At 46.5% G+C, this 5,000-nt stretch overlaps 2 protein-coding genes across 2 annotated transcripts in view; one reads left to right on the top strand and one right to left on the bottom strand.

Annotated features, from left to right (window-relative positions):
* Positions 1-1,265, bottom strand: part of LOC122247030 (proton-coupled zinc antiporter SLC30A2) — a 65,848-nt gene extending 64,583 nt beyond the window's left edge. The window contains exon 1 of the mRNA XM_043005977.2: positions 477-1,265. The gene's annotated coding sequence lies outside the window, so the exon portion shown is untranslated. The remainder of the gene's footprint in view (positions 1-476) is intronic.
* The window catches only part of LOC122247029 (zinc transporter ZIP6), a 62,999-nt gene that overhangs the window by 10,811 nt on the left and 47,188 nt on the right, over positions 1-5,000 (top strand). The window lies entirely within an intron of this gene.

Below are 5,000 nucleotides of genomic sequence, written 5' to 3'. Positions count from 1 at the left end.
TAATGATGATGATGATGACAATGGTAATGATAAGAAAATAACGATTATGATAATGATAATGATAGTAATAATGATAATGGTAATACTGCTTAGAATAATAATAATGATAATGATAATAGGGGTAGTAGTGATAGTGGAGTTTTATAATGAATCAAGACAAATAACAACAACGCGTAGATTAAAGATATGTAATGACTAGTAAACTGAATGTTAATGATGATAGATAATAATACTAACTAATAATAATCATAAGAATATAATGAATATAAAGGATTGTTAATGAGATGAAAATAAGATGAATTATGAATCAATTATAGTATGATCAATCAGTATAAACAATTCTTGAATTCGATTTATGCTTAATGTTAATGATAATAATTACCATAATGATTATTGTTATAATGATAACGATATCGAAAATGATATCATAATAGTAGTAATATTAATAATAATAACAATAATTCTGATAGACTTACCTCGCCACAAGTCGGGAGTTTGGTGTAGCTGGGATAGTAACTGAGGATAGTCATCCCGACGTCCTTGTCCATGAGCGAGGATAGGAGGATAGAGGGATAGGATAGACCCCTTTAGTCCGTTTGTTTGTTGACTTGTTTCGATACCAAGTACCGTTTGGTTTTCTCGCTTTCTTTTGTTATTTGGGGAGCTTCTGTGTGGCTGTTTTTCGCTTGTATTCCAGGCGAACACTTGCGTCAAGTTGTCGACTCGATCACGAATCGCTTTGTCGTTTGTTTGTTTGTTTTGTATATAGGTTGTCGGTATTATCGAGGGTATGTATACTGGTGGATTACAGTTGGATTTTGTCTTTCTTTTGCTGTCACTTTTCAATCACCAGAGACACCTTCTGATTGTAGGGCTTATTATATATATATATATTTTTTTTTGTAAATAGATTTCCGGATTTTCAGTATCCGCTACTTACATGTGGGTCTGTCAAGGCACGCAGGGACTGTACACACGCGCGCACACGCACGCACACGACCGTGAACCCGTGCGAGGATCAAATTCTCGTAAGTGGTCGTAAGAATTGGACACTCGGATTCCGTATTTTCCGTTCTCGTCTTACGGCACTTTCACTCGCGCAGCCTCGTCGCTGTGCCGACTCGGACTGGTGTGAGCGAGTGTGCGAACGAGTGAGTGAGCGAGTGCAGCCAAGAGTTCCTCGGGTACGCCAGCGAGTGTTTGAATTAGAACGATTGTTATGACTTTCGTTACTACTGACAGACGATGAGGGATTATGAATGGCGTGTGAGAGAGTCCGTAATCGCGACCCTCCCCACTCCCCCCCCCTCCCCCTCGCCCCCCCCTCCCGTCTTCTGGCGGTCTTGCGTCTACGTACGCCTTTGCTTGGCGTAGGCCGGGTCGGATAGGATCGAATCGGGTCTCGGCTAGTGAAGGTGAGTGTGTGTTCAGGGGGAGGAATTACATAGATAGACGAGGCTAGGGTGAAATGTGGCGAGGACTCGATGAGAACTTGATCGAGGCGGATCGTCGGGTAGAGACATAACGAAGGACGTCCAGGATGAAAAACGACCTCGATGGACTTTGCTGGTGTCAGTCAGGGTCCTTCCGCGTCGGAGTGTTGGTCGCTTGTGCCGCTGATGTTGCTGCTGTCTTGGGAGATTCTGGTGCCTGCTCCCTTTGGCTCCCTCCTGCACGCTTCTGCCGCTGCCGAAGGCGAAGGTCAACTCGAAGGCGGCGCTGTCAGGTGTGAATTACGCCAATGACCTTGGTGGGGAGGAAGGAGGGGGAGGTAGGAGGGGGGAAAGGCGAAGCAGGAGAGGGAGGGGGGGAAGGGGAAAAGGTGGGGGAGGAAAAGAAAGAGGGAGAAAGAGGGGGAAAGGGGGAAGACAGAATGGAGGGTAAAGTGTAAAGGGGTGGTTGGTGGCAGGGACAAAAGGGGGCGGAGCGAGGGGGAGGGGGCGTGGCGTTCCTCTTCGCTCGTTGGATGGGTGCGTAGGGGTGGTTCGCTGGCTAGTCCGTCTGCCAGTCGTTCACTCGTAAGCTTCAATGATCGTTAACGAAGTCGTTGCACTCACAGCTCTTCCTTTCCTTCCAATTTACCAAAATCAGCGAGACGTATTTCCCTCTTTGCTTCTTGCCTTCTCCAGATCTTCCTTGCCTTCTTCTTCTTCTTCTTCTTTTGCTTGGCGTCCTCGGCGCGTCCCGTTTCCTTAGGGAAGTGACGAAGCTCCTGCGTGGCCCTGGAACGCGATCCGGTCTACCTTGCCTGACGAAGTGAGCTATTATAGGGGAAAGGACAGGTCCTGCGGGACATAAAGGAACCACGGCGGGGACTTCGAATGTTTATATCGATATATTTTATCCTGCGAGGGTACAATTTCTTCGTGCGTGTAGTCTCGAGATGGCGGTGGGCGTCCGAGCGTGCCAAACGGCTGGCAATCGGGCGTGAAACGGAATCGATCTCCTTAGAGCGATGGCAGAACAGATCCACAGGATTTAGATTTTTGATTCTTGTTTTTGTCCTTTCTTGTGTGTGTGTGGGGGGGGGGGGGAAGGAAAAATGCGCTCGGAATAGGCGCCCCGAGAGGAGGGCGTGGCCGAGGTATAGGGAACGAGGGTGATCGAACGCGAACTCGAACGAGCGGGCAAGGTCTACGCGGCACGAGTCGAGGGCGGGGGTGGCTTACACCGGGTGGTGGTTGTGGTGGACGTGGCGACGGCGGGGGGACGGCGCGACTCGTCCGACGTCCATATCTCTCGCTGTCGTGGGCCTCGACGACGGCGGCATTACCGAAGCGTCGAGGGGGCTGCGGGTCGCGGCCTCATAATCGCGAGGGCTCCAGGTGGAGCGACTGGCGAAGGAGGCACCGATGAAGTCGCGGCAGAAGGTAGGCGGGTGGCGGGAGCGACAGCGGCGGTGAGGAGAGAGAACGCCTGTGGGTGGAAAGTAAGACACGTGTAAACGAGGGAGCATTGCTCTGGATGGAGGGAGAGGGGAGGGATAGAGGAGAGGAGAGAGGGAAAGGGAGAGGGAAAGGGGGAAAGAGAAAGAGAAGGTAGAAGAAAGAAAAAGAAGAAAGAAACAGGGAAAGAGAAAGAGAGGGGGAGGGAAAGGGGGGAAAGAAAAAGAGAGAGAGAGGGGTAGGAAGGGGAGGGAAAAGGACGATTAACTATAGGTTGGGCGGGGATTTAATGAAGAGAGCATGCGCATTGTTTGAGAAGGGGAGTGAAGCCCAGGGGAGAGTGTGTGTGTAAGCCCATGTGTGTTGGTGATCAACAATTGTTTGTCCCGCTCGCAGCCAGTGCTTCCTTCTTTCCTCCTTTACTCCATCACCATCTCCCGGTCCTTTTACTCTTCCTTCTCCTCTTACTCATTCTTCTTCCCCCTTTCCTCCTCCTTCTCCTTCTTCTTCTTCTCCTTCTCCTTCTCCTTCTCCTTCTCCTTCTCCTTCTCCTTCTCCTTCTCCTTCTCCTTCTCCTTCTCCTTCTCCTTCTCCTTCTCCTTCTCCTTCTCCTTCTCTTCCTCCTCCTCCTCCTCCTCCTCCTCCTCCTCCTCCTCCTCCTCCTCCTCCTCTTCCTCTTCCTCCTTCACCTCCTCCATCACCTTTTCCTCTTCCTTTTCCTCCTTCTCCCACCTTCCCTTTCCCTCTGTCTCCCCTTTTCCATCTCCTTCGCTTCTTCCCTTACATGCTCCTTACAACCACTCACCCCTCCCCCTCTCTCTCTCCCTTTCTCCCTCACTCGCTCTGTCCCTCCCTCCCTCTCTCCATTTCTCTCTCCTTCTCTCTCTCCCTCCCCCCTCTCTCTCTCTTTCTCTCCCTCCCTTACCCCTCTCTCTCTCTTTCTCTCCCTCCCTCCCCCCCTCTCTCTTTCTCTTTCTCTTCTCTCCCTCTCCCTCTCCCTCTCCCTCTCCCTCTCCCTCTCCCTCTCCCTCTCCCTACCCCTCCCTCCCCCCCCCTCACTGTTCAAATATACGATATATAACAGTAATGAAATGGAGCTATTTGCACTACGATTGATTCGTGCATGAGGTGTTCAGAGGCTCTGGCGGTTGGCAATTCAAATAAACACTTGTGCTCACGTGTCTCCAAACATCTGCATTACAAGTGTGCATGCGAAAGTTGGGTGGAAAGAGTAGGAGGGGAGGGGAGGAGGTAGGGAGGAAGGGGGGGAGGTAGGGAGGAAGGGGGGAAGGTAGGGAGGGAGGGAAGGGGAGGAGGTAGGGAGGAAGGGAGGGAGGGAAGGGGAGGAGGTAGGGAGGGAGGGAGGGAGGGAAGGGGAGGAGGTAGGGAGGAAGGGGGGAGGTAGGGAGGGAGGTATGAAAGGGGGAGAAGAAAGGGAGGAGAGGGAAAGAGGAGAGGGATGGAGGGGGATGAGAAGAGGAGGGTTAGGGTCGGGAAGAGAGAGCGGAGAGGCTGCAAAGGAGAGGAGAGGAGGGTGCCACCGGCTTTGAATAGGAAAGCATTGGTAACTTGGATTAACTTTTCAAACATAAGTGACTCACTCGCCTTTTATTATTTATTTATCAGGCTATCGATGTGTATGTAAATATGCATATATATATATATATATATATATATATATATATATATATATATATATATATATATATATATATATAGATATATTATACATAAATACATACATACATATATATATATATATATATATATTATATAATATATATATACATACATATAATATAATATATATTATATATATATAATATATATATATGTATAAATATTATAAATATAATATATATGTATATATATTATAATTATATATAGTAAAATATATAAATTATATATAATATATATATACGATATATGTATAAATATATAATATATATATATATATATATATAATATATATATATATTATATATATATGTATAAATATTATTATATAGAAATATATATATATATATTTATATTAGTATTCATTTATATATATATTATATATATATATATAAATATATATATGTATATATATATGTATATGTTATAAATATATAT

Source organism: Penaeus japonicus, unplaced genomic scaffold (genome assembly GCF_977035675.1).
Source record: "Penaeus japonicus unplaced genomic scaffold, GWHDUDI00000001_assembly GWHDUDI00000034, whole genome shotgun sequence".
Lineage (NCBI taxonomy): Eukaryota > Metazoa > Arthropoda > Malacostraca > Decapoda > Penaeidae > Penaeus > Penaeus japonicus.
Note: the sequence above shows the minus strand (reverse complement) of the source record. Positions and strands in the feature narration are given on the sequence as shown.